Source organism: Canis lupus, chromosome 33 (genome assembly GCF_011100685.1).
Source record: "Canis lupus familiaris isolate Mischka breed German Shepherd chromosome 33, alternate assembly UU_Cfam_GSD_1.0, whole genome shotgun sequence".
NCBI classification, from domain to species: domain Eukaryota; kingdom Metazoa; phylum Chordata; class Mammalia; order Carnivora; family Canidae; genus Canis; species Canis lupus.
The window spans coordinates 6562601-6583796 of record NC_049254.1 but is presented as its reverse complement, the minus strand read 5'-3'; the positions used below and the strand labels follow the sequence as shown (position 1 = coordinate 6583796).

Here is a 21196-nt window from a genome sequence, read left to right as displayed (position 1 = left end):
ACTGGGTGGTAAAGTTGACTTCTGCCTGTTATTATTGCTGTTGCTATATTCTCCTCTTCTAGCAACTGACTGATTCTCATCACAGTTTTAACTCCAATTTCTACAGACCTTTCAGAACCAAGAACTATGAGAAACAAGTTAATATAATGGTTAGGACAGACTCCAGAGCCACACTGTGCCTGGGTTTAGATTTTGTCTCTGACTCTGACTAGCTCTGTGTCCTTGAGTAATTTACCCACACTCTCTGTGCTTCCATTTATTTGTCTATAAGACAGAGATGGTAATAATGCATCGAACCTTGTAGGACTGTTTTGAGTATTAACTGAGATCCATTCTATGCAAACAAGCATAACACATGCCTTGTATACTAGTTACCTTACATGAAACATCTTTTTTTTTTATCCTCATAAGTATTTGAAGTGAGGCCATTATCCTCACTTGATAGTTAATGCCAGAAAAAATTAATACATTTTAAAGAAGAAACATCCACCAAATTGATGCCCTGATGCCAAACACTAACCTTTTAACATTGTATGACCTTGGATTATAAGCCAATTATCTCAATCCAGGCCTGTTTCTGCAACTCAGTTGGATTTGTAAACTTTTATCTCACCTAGCCCTGGTCCTCTCAGATCCCTGGTCAGCCCTGAGACTGTGCAATTTACTTGATTACAGCAGCATAGATAGAGGTCAGTGATCACAGCAGGAGTGAACACTGTAGAGCAATAATCCTTTTGTCTTTTTTGTCCAGCTCATTCAAAAAAGTAGTCACCTAGCCATGGTCTTGATTGTGTGGGACAAGTGGACTTCTACTTCACCCAAGGTAATCCAGATGGATATATGAAGGCGCCGTTTTGTGTGTATAGTGATGTTCTACTAGAAACGCAATGTGAGTGTGGATCAGCAAAATAGGTAAAAGAAATTTAATAGTGGAAGTTAAGGAGACCTTTCCTTTTGAAAGGGAAAAAAAATTCAACTTAGAATATACTGAGCCACTTTGAAAATATTCTATAAAGACTTATGTTAAGGCACAATGCAAGATGCTTCAATTAGGAAGCTCATTTTTAATTCAGAATAAAAATGAAAATAAATTATGAGAACATTTTCTTGCAATGAAATTTAAAGAACAGGGAGTGACATTTGAGTTTGGAAAAAAAACTGTAATGGGTGTGGTGTGTGTGTGTGTGTGTGTGTGTGTGTGTGTTACGGACTGAATATTTGTGTCTCCCCAAATTCTTATATTGAAATCCTACCTTCTAATGTGATGATACTAGCAGATGTGAATTTTGTCAAGTAACCAGGATTAATGATTATATCATGAAGATGGAGCCATCATGATTCATACCTTTATAAAAGAGACCCCCAGAGAGCTCCTTCACACCTTCCACCATGTGGAACAACCATATGAGAGGACCCAGCAAGAAGTCAGCAGTCTGGATCAGACACCCAACCACACTGGCACTCTGCCCTGACACTTCCTGGCTTCCAGAGCTGTGAGAGAGAAATGGTTGTTGTTTAAGCTACCCGGTTTGTGGTATTTTTGTTATAGCAGCTTGAAAGAACTAAGACAGTATAGGTGTATGTGTGGGTGTGGTTTGTTTTTTAACAACAAAGTGCGGTGAGAAGCCAATTTGAAAAAGGCAATGTTATGGTTCCTTTATCCCAAAGAAGGTCCAAAATTGCTAAACTATTTATAGTGCTTTTTTTGGATCTCTCACAGTGGAACTTATGTGTTTTAAGTGTTGAAGGAAAAAGGAAACCTTCAGACTACTCAAAGATTTGAATTGCAGTGTTATCTAAAACTGTACTTGAGAGAGAGATTTATAAAACAGTAAAAGGAATTAATTAAAACCTTCCATGAAAAAGCAGGCAGCTAAAATTAAAAACTACCATAGAGAATAAACAATAGAACTCTTCAGATTAAATGAGTGTTTCCAGTTCCTACACTCTCAAGCACTCTGCACATATAATTCCATCACTATTGCTATTATTATTGTTAGATAATTGCTTCAGTTTAACAAGTGATTAATCTTCTGGTCCTGTACAGGATGTATTACTGCATAATTAAATATCCTAATATGTACCAATGGTTGTTGGTTCAAAGTGCAGGTCTGTGTTATTTCATTATAAGTTCATGAATGGAAGAACTAATGCTTTTAGGTAATAAATGTTTTCCTTTTGAATTTGGAAAAAAATAATTTATTACTTTTTATATTTGCATCTCCGTGAAAAGCAACATTGATCTATTCCATCTTGATGTTCTCTTTGAAGTTTATAGGGCTGCTATAATATTGTTTAAAACACCTCGTGCGGCCTCTTTCCGCATGTCTTTTTTGCTTGGAGCCACTCCTTACCCCTTAACTGTGCACGCCTGGTTCTGCCAATGTTACTATATATATAATATATATAGTTATATATATATATATATAATATATATAGTTATATATATATATATATATGTATATATATACACATAACGTGTATATATGTATTATGTGTGTGTGTGTGTGCACGCCTGGTTCTGCCAATGTTACTATATATAATATATATAGTTATATATATATATATATAATATATATAGTTATATATATATATATATATATATGTATATATATACACATAACGTGTATATATGTTATTATGTGTGTGTGTGTGTATATATATATATATATATATATATATATTTTTTTTTTTTTTTTTTTTGCAACTGGATGACTGTTAATATTCTCTGATGTTATTCTCTTCTGTGCTGGTACCACACAGAGTATCTTGCTGGGAATCAGTCTCCTACAGATGATACTTCATCTCTTTACATTTCAGACACCTCTTTCTTCCCCATGTTCTCAGTGGATGACCTCGTTATTTCACTGGGGAGGGGGGGACCCAATCAGAATAGGACTTGCTGTCTTTGGTGCCACCAAATCACATCTTCACCAGCACCCTGCCTTTCCTCCCTTCCAGATTAACTACATTTGCTCTGTTCCAAAGCTAAGATCTCCGCTTGTGTAGTGGAGCTCATCTTCTTTTGTCTAACCTGGACTTTTCTCTTGTAGGTATTACTGTTTCTGTCCATCAATTCCTCCCTTTCTAATGGATCTTCCTACGGCATACAGGCTTGCTGTAATGACTCTCACCTAAAAAATAACCCCAGACCTTCCTTTGATTCCCTCATCTCCAAATCATTCCTCATTTCTTCACACCTTTTATGGCAAATTACCTAGAAAGATAATCTATTCTTGTACCCTCCACTTCCTTTTCTCACCTCTCCTCTTGGACTCCTTCCAGCGAGGGGCATGTCTCTATCATGCCACTGACACTTGTTAAGTGTCACCAATGATCTGTGTGGACAAATACCATGATTAATTATCAGACCTCACCCTGATGTTTCAGGGACAACCAAAACAGTTTATTACTCCTTCCTTTTGAAACACAAAATCCTTCCCTTGCTTGGCTTCTAGGACACCTCAGTTTCTGGTTTTCCTTATTGTTAGGCTTTTTTTTTTTTTTTTTTTGACTGTACTACTTCATCTTAGTCCAGAGTCCTTTGTTGGTTCTTTTCCCACTACCCACCCAGAAACACTGGAATGTTCCAGGCTCCTTGGACCCTATTAGTTCCCCATCAAGATTTATTCTTTGGAGGACATTGTAGTGTTCAGTGGTTTTCAATAGTATCTACTTATATCTCCAACCTTCATATCTTCCCCAAGCTCCATACACTTCAACTGCTTGCCCAACAGTATTTCCATTTGAAAGGCTAATATGTAGCTCAAATGTAACATGATCAAGACCGAATTCTCAATTTTTCCCACTGAATCTTTTTTTCCCTGGGAATTCACCACTACTCACCTGGAGGGCCTAAGACAAAAAACCTAGGAGCTTTGAGTTTTTTCTAAGTAATACCTATCCAACCTTGAAACTTTTTGTTACTTATCTTTTCAAAACATCACCTCATTCTACCCATTTCTCACTGTCTCTACTTCTGTTATCCCAATCCAAGCCACTGTCAGTTTCCCCCTCTATCTTACCGCTCAGGCTCCATTCATTTAGCAGACCCCTCTAGGACCTCGATAATGTTTCCAGGCACTATTCTTGGTGCTGATGTTGCAGCAATGAACAAGCTACATAAAAATCCCTGCTCTCAAAGAACATAAATTCTGCCGTGGGGAAGTGCCTTCTTATCTGACTCCTTGGTCTCTTTCTCTCTCCCTCTCTTCAGTCTGTTCACATAACAGAATAACCTGTTGAAAAAAATCTAAGATCAAGTTGTTCCCCTGCTGAAAGCCCTCTAGTGGCCTCTCTGACTTCACCCCTATGGTTCCCTTTCACTTAGTCCAGGCATACACCCCTTCCCTGCCCTACCCCCAAGCACACTAAGCTCATTCCAGCTTTCTGGACTTTGTACATGCTGTTCTCTTAGCCTGGAAATTTCTTCCCTCAGCTGTTTGTGTGGCTGATACCCTAACTCCATTCAGACTTTGCTCAAATAGCACCGCTGAGGGTTTCCCCAGTCACCCTCTCTTAGATAGCTGCCCCTTCTCTATCCCTTGACCTTTGTTTATTTTCTCTGAAGCATTTGCCACTATCTGACATGATATTATATGTTTATTTGCTTATCTGAATTTTGTTATCTCTCCTGCTAGAATGTAAGCTAATGGAGGTAAAAGATTTACTCTCTGTTGTTCCTTGTTCTTTTTCCAGCACTCAAGACATGGATTGTCATATTTTGGGCATTGAAAAAATAGTTGATGTGTAAATGAATTAAGGAGTGCAAAAATTTCTATGTCGCAATGGGAGAAAAACCCACTAAATTTGGTGTCAAGAGACCTGGGTTATAATCCTGATTCTGTCATTGAGTAGCTATGAGACATTTGGCAAGTCATTTTTATCTCCTTGGGTCTTAGTCACTGTCCAAGGAGAAGTTTGGACCGTGAGCCTTAAGATCCCATTTCTAACATTCTCAAATTCTGTGTGCATGGTATCTTCACATGAGGGAACAACTCCTGTGCTTCAGGACTGATGGCATTTTTTTCTAGAGCTCCTGGGAAGTAGACACTGGGATTTTTCTTTTCTCTGTATCCTGTCAGGGTTGAAATTCCTGCCAGGAGGGAAGTCACAGCATTTGCATCTGCACAAACATTCAGTCAAGTACCTCCCACAAGTTGCCTACTGAAAGGAAGGAGCCAGAGTAGGGAATATCACAAGGGAAGAGAGTCAATGGTGCTTTGATCAGAAAGTTCATTACATTTGCTTTCGATCACAATGCATACTCACTCAGGTCTGTAATCACTTACTCTGTTAGGCAAAAAATCCTAGTTGGGAAAAAAATAACATGTGTGCACAACTCCATCTGTGTGAGACCCTGCCAGAAACATTTATGAATCACTCGTCTCCTGATAGACAACTTGCTTTCCTAGTTTGCAATCATATTTCCCACAGATGTTGCCTTTGAATTAGCCATTGTCTCATTTGGTTTTTGAATGCTTTCTCCTATTTGAGATGTAATATGGGCAAATCCTACCTACTATCAAAGTTGGCAGTCCCTGTTCAACATTAAAGGGAGGAGACATTTGGGGCAAGCCAGGGAGCTGGAATCCTGGATCAGGGATAGATGCTTCTCCACAAGTTTAGAGTTTGGTATTTCTCAAGTCCTGGCGTCAGGGATGTTTACTCTCAGGTTATGCAAAGTTCCAGCTTGGGTTCTGGAAAAAATGAGCTGACAACATTGTCTGAAAGAAGTTTCTTGTTAATTCCTGGGGACATCTTGCTTTCATTAGACCATAGCTATTGTCATATGTCTATACTGAGCAATGAAGATGTCATGTCACTCATTGTGTAGAACTCATACCTGTTGTGGCCTCTATTGTCTGGCAATTTACATTTTGTTATATATCAGATCTGCTTATGGTTATACCGTCTGGATCTCGGATATTGCTGAGAAATTTTGGAAGGTAAATAGATTTTCTTTGGGGCATATTTAGAAGTTAGCACATTATATTTACAGAAATATATCATCTTCACTCCCGAGTCACCCTGTCATTTAACCTCTGTTGATTCTTCATTAATTTAAGTTAGATTTTCCTCCTCTTTTCCTTTAAGAAAAATCCTATATACCAAGTGTTATTCCTTTATAAATACCGTGTCTGAATGTGCTAATGGTGTGCCCAGCTTCAGACACATGAGCTTGAGGTTAAATGCAAATTTTAATTTCCTTTATAAAGGAGCTGATGAAAATCCATTGTGAAAAGGTTATGAGAACAAGCTTATCTTATAATTGCAGCCAAGATTCAAGCCATTATTTAAGACGTGAAGCATTTGGCAACAAAAAGATTGTTGTCATTAAAAAGGAAGCCCAACACATTACTCTTGGGCTGAGAAAAAATAATTTAGCTGTCATTGTTACTTAAGAAACGACACAGGAAGATGGCAGAAATTAAAATGAGCAGCTTTACTTCAACTAGTGAAATATATATATTTTTTCATTTGAGAAGCAGAGATAGTTAACAAACATTTGGTGATTGGTTTAAGCCCATTAGAGAGGAATTCACTATTGGGTCGTACTTGACATTGAGCTAAATTTGTATTCTTTAATGCATGTAACTGGAAGGAAGCCAGTAGAACTTTACCATAGTTGTAGTAAAGAGATAAGAATTTCTTCTTTTCTCACTATACTATTAGCAGCCTAATGTCTGTAACTTAACAAAATTGTTGCCAAATTGATAAGTATTCTTATAAAATCTTCATTTTTAAAAAGAAGGGTTAGAGTGAGGCAACTGAGATCATCCTGGACAGGTTTACCTTAGCCTGGATGAAAGGGGAAACGAGCCCTGGAGATGTGCATAGGTGAATACTTAGAAGGTTTTATTATTTTAGGGGGCTGCAGAAAAATCCAGCATCCTTATCAATTCCTCCCAAATTGTTCCTCCAGGTGTCCCATCCCTTGGTGGTTATCCTAAATGACTGTCTAAAAACGGTTCTGGCTGCCTCTTTTCCCATCTCCTCCTCGTGCACTTTCTCTCTCTCCTTGCTATGGGGTGGGGGTGGGGGGGGAATTTGATGGATATACTCCAAAGACATTTTCAAAAAGGTTTCTTGCTATAATGTACTATTCTCATAAATACACTTTTTCTTGTTGATCATGCTTTCCCTAAGCTTGAATTGCACTTCTGTGTGACTATACTGTCTTTTTCCAACTTGGGGGTGGGACGGGGGAGAGATAGTACATTCAACTTAAGCCAGTAAGGAACGATTAATGAAGGCGCTATTTTCAAGGTGTGAGCAAGGTTAATAGAAACCAAAGAGTGGTGTCAAAGCACCTCAAACTCACTGCTCCCTATTCTATGATCTCCTACTAGTGCCTCCCATTGATCACACCTGACTGAAAACTGAAGGGAACTCTTTTGATGCAGGTCAACCTCTGAAGCACAGAGCAGGGTGGAAAAGATCGATGTGTGTAACTAGATGGACAGATAGAGAATATTTAGCACATGAATTACTCCTGGAAAACTATCATTTTCCTTTTCTCCTAGCACTCTTTGGGCTTCCTTCTTAACCTGTCACTTGGTGTCCTTAGCAATTCAGAACTATTGCTTAAGTTCTAAGATATGAAAAAATAAAACAAAGCAAACCACTAATTCCTGTGTGAGTGTTAAAATGAATTAATGAACTGGTGTACCTAGTAAAGGAATGAAATAGGGCTTCTAGTGTATTGCTTCTCACCCACAGAGCTTAACAAACCTAAGCAGACAGTAGGAAAGTAACTCTACGCTGTATTTATTGTCTTCTCTTGCAGTCCCACGTACAGTATAAAAGAATAGAGAATAATGTATTTTAAATTCTTTAAGCTAGCGGTAGGCAACTGAGAGCTCATCATATTAAATTTTTAAACTCTTCATTACTGTGGTCTATTTCATGTAGGGTATACCTTCCTTTTTCACATCCCTAGCTCAATCATTTTTCTTTTTCTAACTCCATTTTATCTTCTTATATATATACATTTTTTTTTTGAGAGGGAGAGAGAGAGCATGCACATGCATGGTGGTGGGGGGGGTGGGGGCGGAGGTTTGCAGAAGGAGAGAAAGAATCTTCAGCAGACCCCATGCCCAGTGTGGAGCCTGACATGGGGCTTGATCTCACCACCCTGAGATTATGAACTGAGCCCACATCAGGAGTCAATCGCTTAACCAACTGAGCCATCCAGGTGCCTTCCTCTCATGTCCTTTGAAATGATTACCTCCCCCCCAACACACCTTTTCTGACATTAATGAAATTGCTGTTGTAATTAGCTAAGAAACAATCAGCGTGTTTCCTTCACTGTCCTTCCAGAGTAAGAGAGGCATATGCTAGTTCCTTAAGAGTGTGGGAATTCTTGGCTAAGAGAAATATTTTAAGGATGGATTCTCTATAACCTCTGAACTTCCACCCTGGACCCTGGAGTAGATTATGGAAACCTCCTCCACCTCCTGGAGGTTGTAGATACTCATTCAGGTTTGTGAATGACCCCATTTCTGCTCCTCAACTTCTCCTCTGAGTCCTCATGACACCTCTTCATCAGATTAACTTCTGGCATTCCTTCAGGTTTCATCTAAAGGCCACTTTTCTCAGGGAGGCTTCCTCTAATTCCCAATACTGGGATAAATCCTTTGTTGTGGAACCTACTGCACTTTAATTAATCTCCTATCTGTCTTTGCCTTTAGGTCATAATAGTCTCCAGAAAGGCAGGAACAAGAAGTGTCCTATTCATTTCTATATCCCCCAACACCAAACGTGGAGTAAGTGCTCATTAAATTCTTCTGAGTAGAAATTAAATCTGGTAGAGCCAAAGACCAACCAGGCTGCAACTAGGGTGGTTTGAAAACCCAGGAGCTTTATCAGTCATGGTAGGCCACCCCACACCGTCAGGCTTCTTAACAAAGTCCTCTTTATTTTCTATTTTAATAGCTTTTTGTTTATTTGTTTGGTTTTTTGGTCAGCAGGAGAATTTTAAGTAGAATTTTGCATTTAGCTGCTAGTATAGTGGAATTGCAACATTACTGCAATTTACAAAAGCTCCAGAAGATTTGGCAAATATTTTTGCCTGCTGCATTTTTCTAAGTATTTATTTTGGGAAGAGGCTGCAAATTTAACTTTCTTTTCATGGTCCCTTTCTTGCTTTATTTCTGTCTAAAGAGAACTGATATGAAATGAACTGGAAACTTTAGCATTCTCTTTGTTCTTTTTTAACTCTATTATTAAAACAATGTGGAAATAACACTGGACTTGGACTTCTAAACCTCAGATTCCAGGCCCCAATCAACCATGTGTTTTTTGTTTTTTGTTTTTTTTTCATTTTTAAAATGGAGATAATAGTAGCAGTTGCTTAGGGTGGTCGTGAGGATTAAATGAGATAATCGACATAAACCATTGAGTGTACAACTTGGCACACACATGGTAAGTGCTCACTAGATGATAGTGGCGATGGGAATGGTGACAGACGCTAAGTTACTTGACATAACTAAGTAATTGACATGACAGGATTGGGAGGGTCATGCAGAAATAGGAAAAATATGTGAGAGCACTTAGTTAAACTATTTAATGTATGACATTAATAATAGAAACAATGGTAGTAGGAAATAATAGTAAAAATAAACGTACATGTTTAACCCCTATTCCAAGTAGCACTCAGTTCTGTTCTGAACACGACACTTTTTTTTTTTTTTTTTTTTTTTTTTTTCCTGTTTCCTTGCCTGGGGAATCAATAGTTATGATTGGGAATGGAGTTTAAATGAGCCGGCCAAACAGTCATCAAATGATTTATTTTTCTAAAATTGATGAATCAGTTTCAGAACCTGAAAAGTTAATTCCACAGGCTCTTTTACCTACAGTGTCATGATTGCCAAGAAAGTTGTTGATTTAACTTTGTATTTGTGAAAAGTAACACTTAGTTGGCAAACAAATAGTCCTGAACTGAAGGAGATAAGCTTGCTGTAAATTTGCAAGTCATTGCTTCTGGTTTTGTTTTGCTCTTTAGAGGAAAGACCATTGGTTGCTTTCATTCTTATCACAAACAGCACGGATTTCCCGATTGCCAGCTATGGTAGGGTCTCTTGCAGACGTTGATTGCATTCTCTACCGGATCTTTCCTTCAGAGACACTTTTGCAACAAATCTGTAGGCATGCTAGAGTTCTAACCCCAGCTAATTCTTTCTGCTGGATGCCACGAGAGAAAGAGGTATTTCCGAGAATTTAAGTATGTAGAGAACTCTGGGTAATTTCAGAACTTCAACTTTCTATTCCTTTCGATTTGACTTATCAGGACTCTTTCTTTCCTCTTTTATTAGCCGTATCAGGGAGAAATAAGTGCATGATAAAAGGCAGGAAGAAAAAGAGATAAAACAAGAATATGGAGTACTAAGAATTGATAATCAGCCTTTGAAGGATTTTGAACCTTCTGTTAGTAGTAGATGCCTTCTGAAAAGTTGCCTGCTAATCAAAGTCATAAAATGTTAGTTCTAGAAAATGCCTTGAAGTCCATGAGTTAACTTCCTTCCTTTGCCAAGGAAGAGTCAGTTCAGTTGCTGATGGGTGCCCCTTACATGTGAGTGTTCTGCTCATTGTCCTTCTCTGCATCTCTTGTCACGTCTTGGTTATCACATAGACACTTGCCAGCAATCAGTATAATCAGTGTTGGCAAAATATAAATGTTAATGCCTTCTAATCAGCGTGGCTTTTCAAAAACTTGGGCTGAAAGCCTGGAATAATCCTACTTAGCTGTAGAGATGAATGGTGCAGCAAGTTTTAAGAATTTTTATTCTAATTAATGATGGTGATAGAAATGGCATTCGTGTTCACAGTGATAGAGGAAAGTGCAAAGTCATCTGTTGTGTGGGCATGTGGAACTATGTGTCCTGACCTCACCACATGTTTTACATTCTCAATTCTCTTGGTGCATTTCCTTCTAGCTTCTGTATTATTTAGCAATAAGCCTGGGTGGAAGGCAATGCCTCTGCTACTAGACGTTACTGGAGCAAATAAACCATATCACTGTAAAAACTGACCATAAATATTTCCTTGCCACATGAGGAAGTGGGGCATCCATGCAACCTCTCCTTTCTGGATGCCCTTGTGTACACCGAAGTTGACCAATTCTGTCTCATAACTAAAACTTATTTTTGGCTCTGGGCCTACCCCCATTCCCTCTCTTTCACAGATTCCTGATAAAAAGTATGGGATTTGGTTCCCTGAGGCCTGAGAGGGTTAGGATATTTCTGCTGACAATCTAGGTCAAAGTAGTTGGAAGCTAGGCTTTTAGAGAGGGGAAAAAGCCATTTGGCCACTTAGCCTTTGATTTTATACTGAGTGTGTGATGAGTCATCAAGGTGAATATTAAAATGGATTTTATTAAATGTAAAAGAACTGCATTTCAAGAACTATGTTAATCTAAAAAGAAAACATCCACAGTAGGTACATTTTGGATTTTAGTCTCTCACAATGGGGCATGTATTGGTGATTGCCCTAAAAACTTTTCCACGGGCAGAAACATGCCCATGATAAGCATGAGCACTGCAGGGGTGCCACTGTCTAGTTTTAGCCAGGCACTACACTGGGGCTTTTCCTCCATACCTCTACAGCCTCTTTGCAGTACAAGAACTGTAAAAGACTCTCTTCAAGGGGAGCTTAGTTTCCCAGGCTATAGAACACAAAAAAATATCTGTGACCTGCCTTTGAGTTGGGTAAAGGGACAGCAAACTCTGTGCATAATTGAGCTTTACTTTGCTGGACATTTGCAGTGTGGCCTGCAGGCAGCTGATGATGGATGGAGTTTTCTGAGAGAGAAGAGCAGCTGGTGTGACTCCTTGGCTTAGCACGGGGAACTCACATCTCAGGGTCGCATGAGTGAGTTCCCCATGGCTTTACTCTAAGTTCCTAGAGGGTTCCTTGCGCTAGACAAAAAGGCTGGGCTGTTTTTCAGTATGCCAGCTTCTTGTGTGTCCCATCCCTACTTAATGTTTCCCCAAGGTCGCCCAATTGCCGTTCTTTTCTTCTTCTTTTTTTTTTTTTGGTCCAGTTGCTGTTCTTTAAGATTTTTATTTTATTGAGACTACGACCTTTTCCCATTTTTAGTATTAAAATAGTGGTGATGATAGATGGTATTGTTTTGATCTCCCACTTGGCAAAATTGGTACTTTGGCAGTCTTCTGACATTTCTCCACGTTATTTTTGTATTTAATTTACAGGTTCTTAAGGTTCCAAAGTCTGGAATACCAGGATGTGTAGGCCCTCACGGGCAGTGGTGGCCAGGAAAATTTGTGTGAGAAGGAGGGTCTTGCAGGCACTGTAGGTAAGGTAGATGGGGATACTGAGTGCCAAAGGGGAGGAAAGAACAAGCAGATACTTGACAGGAAGGAAGTTAGAGGAAATGTGATAAGGAAGGAAGGGACCATGTAAAACCCAGAGCATTGCAGGTGGGAAACAAGCAACCTTAGGGGGGTGGGTGATGGGCATTGCAGAGGGCAAGTGATGTGATGGGCGCTGGGTATTATACTCATGTGATGAATTATTGAACTCTACATCTGAAGCTAATGATGTACTCTATGTTTGCTAATTGAATTTAAATTAAAACCTGTGAAGATGTTTGAGAAAAAGAAAAAAAAGCAATGCTAGAATCACAGCATAAGTGTTTGCTGTTAGGGGTACAGGGTCCTTTCCCTGGAGTATGTTGGTCACCCTGGGCCTTGAACAGATACCTTGTAGACACAAAGCCTGAAATCCCACCCTGCCTTGCAATGATATGGAGAAGTGGGTACTGCTAGGGGCTCCTGCTGTCTGTCTGTGTTTCAGTAGAAAATCAACTCAGGATCAATTCCAGTATCTTCTTTCAAATTAGAACGCAGATAGAGGAGCTAGCTACAGGAATCTGTGTGTTAGCAGAGTGAGGGAGCTGTCGTAACAGCGCTTCTGATTGGCAGGACAAGGGGAAGCTGGCATCTCTCCAGATACAACAGGAAACAGAGATTAAGGAATATGGTAAATGAGAAGTAAGTACAATTTAGCTGATGGGATCCTCATGATCCACTCTTTAGTCTAAATGTCTTAAATTACATGAGGATAATATGACTATATTCTTATTGTAAAAGATTAAGATAACCAGAAATACAGAGAGTAAAAATGTAAAAGAACACATAGGGAAAATAGGTAAACATTAAAAAAAAATTATCCTTTATAACCATTTCAATTTTTTCTTTCCATCCAAAATTTCAAATGTCTTTCTAAACAGCAAGCATTGAACTTCCTCTAAAAAAAAGAAAAGTCTTACTCAGTGTCAGTCTTAAAAGGCATAGGAGAAAAGCCCATCTTCACCTAAACCAGATATTAATGTTTTTAACTCTTGCTTCCAAAGTAATGAATGAAAAGACAGATAATAAATTGCTGTTTCAGTTTGCATTTTTCCTTATTAGTAGAGATTCAACATCTTTTCTCGTGTCCAGTGTCCTTTGACCAGCTTTTGAACTTACCTATTTGAAACTGACCATTTAAGTTTTCAGTCTTACATAGAAGTCAGTTTCTGGTACTTAAGTTTTATCAAAGTATAGAATGGGCCTTCTTTTTTTGACTTACCTACTCTGAGAAGATAAAATCTTGATCTTGGATTCACAGAGCTTGGGTTCAATTCTTGGCTTTGTTGCTTAGTGAGTGATTTGATTTACCTCTTAGATCTTTAATCACACCATCAAAAATGGGAACCTATTCCATAGAGTTTATTATGAAAATGGAGTGATGAAATTCCATGTGAAGGACTTAATACAGAATTTGGTACATGATATAAATGATAGGCTTAGTAGTTAATAAGAGGAATTCCAGATAGTTAATTATAAAGGCCAACTGCACTCCTCCACCGCAATCAGCATGATTCTTCTTTTTCGATCTCAAACCTACGTCAGGTTTAGATACTTTGGGGATTCTATTTTGAGTTGGCCAAGTTAGTTAGGTCGTAAGTGTTTCCTTTGCACCTGCGGATTACCACTTGTAAACAGTTTAAAAATTTGAAATTTACTATCAAGCTAAAAGGTTTGGAGATTGCTTCTGTGTGGACCTTGATTAAAGCAAAGCACAGAATTAAATGAATCACAATAATTATTCTGGGTTGTATATAGTAAAAGCAAAACTAAAGTGAATGAAGATCTGAATATATGAGAAACAGAATGAAGTTCCACAGTTTTCTGCTAAAATATTCTGGAGAATTATTTTTCATTATTGTCAATAATTATAATCTGGGTATGATATATAATTAAATATAATTAAATACTACCTTTACAGAATGGGTCATGGCTAAGGTTATTGGTAATTTCTCATGGGAATTTTTTAAGGAAATATGCTATTCTGAATAGTTATGGGAAAAAATATACAATATGTCTTCCTATTACTGAATTATAATGTGCAAAACCAAAAAGTGTTATGTAAAGGACTTGGAAATGTCATTCTAGGCTCCTAACTATAACATATGGCCATGAGCATGCCTACTATCTGGCCATCACTGAGGAACACCAGGTATCTGTAGGCTAGACGAACAGGAACACGAGTGGAGATAAAGCTTATCTTAGTGGCCTGATACCATGACTGTCAACCTGCCTGACTTGGGGATTGATGGTTCGATTTAGATCATATGATGAGGAGCACCATGGAAATCAACTGCGGCCTTTACAGCTCCCTTTACACTAGGGTTTTGTCTTTCTGACTCTGATATGCGCTGCTGTATCATAGATTTGGTGAGATCCATAAGAAGTAGATGAGATATTAAAAAGAAAAAAGATGTGAAAGAACTAGCCAGAGGGGAGTTTAAGAGGTTTCCTTTCAGACAGTGGGTAAATATAGTAAATTGACTATCCAGGAAAAAACACATGCAAAAAAAGCTGAAATTATTTTAATTTAATTTTAATTAAAAGTTGAAATTTATTTTAGGTCAGTATCTTAAAGAACTCTTTCTATTATATAATAGCACAAATTAAACATGGTCATGTTGTGGATCTGACCCAGGGTGTCACAGTGAATGATAACTATAAGGAAACTAAAGAAATCAAACTTCTACATATTGTTCAATGTCCAGGTGATGGTGCTGGTGACAACTATAAAGAGACCCCAGGATACTTGGTGCCAGGTTTCTGGGGCACTGCCTTCTATCTTTTTTTTTTTTTTTAAGGTTTTATTTATTCATGAGAGACACAGAGGCAGAGACACAGACTCCCTTCTATCTTGAAGTAAAAAGCAGTCCTAGGACTCTAACTGGCGGCTGGGGATACCAAGCCACTTAGCAATATCTTGTGAGGCTGGGACAGTGTAGCACTGCAGCTAGACAACCTAGGACAATAGAAAATGTCTGGACTATACACAGAAGACCTGGGTTTTAGTCTCAGCTTTGCCCAGTAGGTCTGAGATTAGGGATAAATCATTACACTCTTTATACTCTAGTTTCTTTGCCTGTGAAAACAGGAGATGGTACTAGGCTATTTCCAAGGTCCCCATTTAGCTCTAAAAATGTTAATGGTTTTCTAGTTTTGACAAGCAATAATTACTCTTTTTTTTTTCAGGAAAGATATCTATGTTAAAGTGAAGAGATTAGATGTATAATGTTTTCTGTTGGTTTTAGGTACTTTTATTTCACAAATGAAGAAATACATTTGGCCTTTAAACATCACTGCAGATATAGTGTCCATCTTTCTTCAGGCTATAGTTCTGTAGGAATAAAGAATATCCTTTGATATCTGGAATATGACCAAAATTACACAGAAGTGGGACAAAACAGCGCTTAGCCTAGTTGCCAGAAGATTGGCTTTCATTAAATGCATAATATTTTTGATATTTTTGATCTCAAACTGCACCCTGCTGCAAAAATGGAATTGGGGCCAAGTACCACATCCAGGGATGAGGTAAATTTAATCTCTTTTTTGTTCTGGATGACATACAACTGATATATTTTTTACTATTTTGGTGAAGTCTTCAATGGGGATCATTATCCTCTCTAATTGACTATATTTTTCAAAATTGTATTGACAGTAAAGATGGTATCATAAAAGTGATATCTGCCAAGTTAAATCTTTCTAATAAACAGTTGGCAGATATGAATTATAATGAGAGATGAGATTCTAATTTATTTTGGGTCCCTAATTTATTAAAAGTGATTTAAGGAGATATCATCTATATTTTAAACCATTTTCCATCAATCTATGTTAGGCTCATTTCAGTTAGATTTAAAGCAGACATTCTTTCTCCTTTAAAAATATTATGTTCAAAGTCTTGTCTGCTCCTACTTGGGCATCTCACCAAGTATAATGTTCATGTTTTCTGAGAACTCACAATCATCTAAAACTCTCTCCATAATGAAATAAAGATAGAAGTACATGATATAGTCACAGAGGTAATCACATGTGGCATCCGTGTGATTTATATACATGTATGACTAAATTTACTCAACAAACAGTGACTGAATGGTTGCTGTATGTCAAGAACTGTACTGGACACTGGAGATACAGCAGTTGTGATGATTAATTTTACATGTCACTTGGACTGTGCCATGGGGTGCATAGACTAAACATTTTTTTTTTTTGGTGTGTCTGTGAGAATGTTTCTCGATGAGCTTAGCATTTGAACTGTTGGATTCAGTAAGCAGCTTGTCCTCCCTAGTGTGGGTGGGCAGTGTCCAATCTGTCGAGGACCTGAACAGAACAAAAAAAAAAAAATGGAGCAAGGAGGAATTTACCACTTTTGCTTCTTGTCTGTGTGGGCTGGGATATCCATCTCATGCCTTTGCACTGGTATTTGCACCACCAGCTCCCCTGGTCATTGGGCCTTTAGACTTAGATTGGAATTATACCACTGATTTTCCTAGATCTCCAGCATGAAGAAGATAGACTGTGGGGCTGAACAGCCCCAACAATTCCATGAGCCAATTCCTCATAATCTATCCATATTTTACTAGGAGATATATAGATATATATGTATATCACATATATAAAGAATAACAAGAATTTAAAACAGTTGGTTCTCTGTATTTTTGAAATTCTTTTATGTTCTGCCTTTATTCTCCTTTCCTTTTATAAATTCTCAAGGTGGAGACCTATCATGGATATATCTATATATATATAGATATATATAGATCTATAGATATATAGATTGGTTCTCTGGAGAACCCTGACATACAAAGAATGAACCAAAGAGACATAATTCCTAACTTACATAGCTTCTTATCAACAGGAGAATGATTGCTCCAGCTGCATGTTAACCCCTTCCTTCTCGATCTTGCACAAGCTTAGAAAGCACAATGAGAATTGCTGTGGCCCAACAACGCTGAGTCTATAAAAGAGAAGGAAACTGAGGATGCCTTCAGCACTGTTTAGTTGGCTTGTGTACCTATCTATGGAGTCCTGGATATTCACAGATTCCTGGGGAGTAATTACCAGTATGTAAAAATTAGGAGGCTTTTAAATCTCTGAACTTGATTTTTATTTCTTTGACTTCCTATGCTTTTGTAAGTATGAAAGGCGGTATGATCAAATAATTAGGCATCTGGATGCTGGAACCAGCCTACATGGATTCAAGTCATAGCTCTGCTACTTTTAGTTCTGGAACCTTAGACATGAGACATCTCTCAGTTCTCTCACCAGTAAAAACAGACGATACTGATATCTACCCAACTAATTTACTGTGGCTTATTGTGGGAATAACATTGTTCAGCCTCATAAAATACTTACAATAGTGCTTGGCATATAGTAGGCACTAACAATAAATGTTAGATGTTATACATAATGCAATTCACCCCTCCACACACAAGAGATATATACGTTTAGGAATAATTTTTATTTATATTTCTGTTCTAAATTATTCTGGAGTTTCTTTTTTTCCTTTTGGTGTTTAGAAGAACTTGAGTCAATTATAAAAACTGTGACCTAATTTTGGTAAGTGGTAAGACGGAGGCTCTATTTTGGGTGCTTCTCTCCCTAAGACTCTCCATGGCTTGGTTCCTGGCCTGTCACTTTCATTCTGAAGGCTTCTGGTTCCCTATGCAACAAAAACACAGAGCAGATGTTAGGAGGCTGAGCTAATGGTGGCCCATAACACCAAGTTGGGTTCAAAAGCTTTCTTCTAGCAATTCGAGAGTGCCAGGAATGAGTGAGCCAAGAAGGAGAGTTATGGCTCTTTGCAAACCCATAAGGAGTAGTTCTCAGTCTGCACTTGACAAGTCTGAGGGTTTAGAAGACCATTTTGTGGTACAGCTGAATCTCCAGTGTGCTGTGTTCCCAGGGAAGAAAACCAATAACAACAGATCCCACAACTCATACCATTTGCTAAATGGGCTTCCTCGCAAGTGGGGCTCTGAGAGGAATCTCACAATTTCCTGCCGCTTTGTCTCTGAAGGGTAAGCAAGGAGAATTGTTCTCATTTCAACTGCTTTCATTTCTTGAGTCTGTGGAGAGTGTGGAAATGACTTTACTTTTCATTTTTGCTTCTATTCCATGCATGCTTTTATCAGCTTTGCCTTTGTGTTGCCCAACAACTCTCATACTTGAGATAAAATTCAAGTCAAATTTCTGTAGTTCCCCAATTTGGGGTTTGCGCATGGAAAAATTCTCACTTATCTTTTAGTCTCTAAGAATACAGAAAAATGGAGGGGGCATGGTGACAATGACCAAAATAAGGCAAGATTCCTCAACCAGCTGACGTGCTGCAGAAGTACTACAGACTCACATGATTCACACCCAAGTCTCTAAAGAACCATTTGTTACCAGATTTTACTAATTTTCCCCCCGCTGGAATATGCTTTCATGTGAATAAAAGCATTTTTATTCTCTAGAATAAACAGAATTTGATATTTCTTTAGAGACCAGATTCTGATTTCTGGCAAGATTTTCTAATCAAGTCCTTAAAACAAATTTTGTCTGACAAATACTAGTGTTCTAAAGACCTCACTTGTGAGATTTTTGAAGTTCAAAATGGCCCAATTTCATCATCAAGATGCAGAAGTTCATACTCAATAAGCCCTTGACCCTAACCATCTGATCTTTGATGTCAGTTTTAATATTTTTGGGTTCCCTTCATCATTTGAATGAATCCCTGTGGCTTGCTGACTTACCCAGCAGGGAAAATACTTGGAGTCTGAAACACTTGAACTAATGATTGTCTTGGCCTTGGGAGTATAATATCATGATTTGAGTGTTCTCATCCTTTAGATTCCCAGTGTTCTCTTCCACTGATGACTGAGTCATCATTCTTAATAAATCAGGACCATAATGTATTAATGACACTGAATTTTAGGGGAACTCTTTTAATTTTTTTTAATTGAAATATACTTGAAATATAACATGCAAATTTAAGGTGTATAATATGTTAATATGATACCTTTGTATATATTAATATCATTGCCATTGTAGTGATAATTAGCACCTCTATCATGTTACATAATTAACCTTTCTTTTTAGTGTTTGGAATGACTAGGTTTAGTCTCTTAGCAAGCTGGATAATTATAATATTGTTGCCTATATTCACCACACTGTGCATTAGATCTCTAGGGCTTATGTACTACACCCTGCAAGTTTGTACTCTTCGACAACATTTTTGCTATCTCCTGGTAACTACCATTTTACTCTATGCTTTTACAAGTTGTTGTTTTTTTTTCTTTTGTAGATTCCACATATAAGTGATATCATGCAATGTTTGTCTTCCTCCGTCTGCTATCTCATTCAACATAATGTGCTCTAGGTCTATTCATATTGCCACACATGGCAAAATGTCTTCCTTTCTCTTGGCTGAATAATATTCCATCATATAGAGTTATACTGAATCTTCTTTTTCTATTCATCCATTGGTGAGCACTTAGGTTATTTCTATATCTTGACTACTGTGAAAATTTCAATAGACACAGGAGTGCATATCTCTGTTCAATATCCTGCTTTATCTCTTTTGGGTATGTGCCCAGGAGTGGAATTGTTGAATCATATGGTAGATCTATTTTTAATTCTTTGGAGGAAACTCTGTGTTGTTTACCATAGTGCTTGAGCCAATTTACCTCCTTTTTTTTTTTTTTTAAGATTTTATTTATTTATTCATGAGAGACACACAGAGAGAGGCAGAGACATAGGCAGAAGGAGAAGCAGGCTCCATGCAGGGAGCCCCATGTGAAATTTGATCCCAGGACTCCAGGATCACGCCCTGAGCTCAAGGCAGGTGCTTTAACCACAAAGCCACCCAGGTGTCCCAACTAATTTACCTTCTTACCAATAGTGTTCGAGGGTTCCCTTTTTTACCCATCCTCACCAGCACTTGGAATGTATTGTCTTTTTGAAGGTAAACATTCTAACAGGTGTGAAGTGATACCTCATTGTGGTTTTGATTGGCATTTCACTCATGATTAATGATATTGAGTATCTCTTCATATACCTATTGGCCATTTGAATATCTTTTCATGTACTTCTTGGCTATCTGTGTATCTCCTTTCAAACAATGTCTATTAGTCCCTCTGCCTATTTTTTAATCAGATTTTTTTTTGTTACTGGGCTGAATGAACTCTATATATTTTGGATTTTAACTCCTTATCTAGTCTATGGTTTGTAAAATTTTTCTCCCATTTTATAGGTTGCCTTTCATTTTATTGTTTCTTTTACTGTGCAGAAACTAAAGTTTGATGTAGTTCCATTTGGTGATTTTTGTTTTTGTATTTTTGTTCTTTTTAAATTTTTGTTGTTTGTGTTTTTGATGTCATATTCAAAATATCATTGCCAAGGCCAACATTAAGGAGTTTCTTCCCTGTATTTTCGTCTAGGAGTGTCATAGTATGAGGTTTTATGTTTAAGTCTTTAATCCATTTCAAGTTAATTTTTATGAGTGGCATGAGATAGAGATCCAGTTTTCATTGCTATACATGTCTTTCTCCAGTTTTTCCACCACTATTTATGATGATCCTTTTCCCATTGGGTATTCCTGGCTCTTTTGTCAGATAATAGTTGATCATATGTGCTGCAACTTAATTCTGGGCTTTCTAAACTGTTCCATTGTTCTGTGCCTATTTTTATGCCAATCCCATACTGTTTGTATTTCTATAGCTTTGTAGCATAGTTTGAAATCTGGAACTGGGATACTTCCAGGCTTTGTTCCTTTATCCTCAGGATTGCTTTGACTATTTGGGTTTTTTTTGTGTTTCCATAAAAATTTTAGAAAAGTTTATTTCTATTTC

General features: G+C 37.8%; 1 long non-coding RNA gene across 7 annotated transcripts in view; it reads left to right on the top strand.

The window, feature by feature from the left end:
* LOC106558158 overlaps positions 1–21196 on the top strand; it is a 287505-nt gene that overhangs the window by 19664 nt on the left and 246645 nt on the right. For all 7 annotated transcript variants that reach the window (XR_005383193.1, XR_005383197.1, XR_005383194.1 and 4 more), the window contains one exon: positions 752–823. This is a non-coding gene — a long non-coding RNA (uncharacterized LOC106558158). The remainder of the gene's footprint in view (positions 1–751; positions 824–21196) is intronic.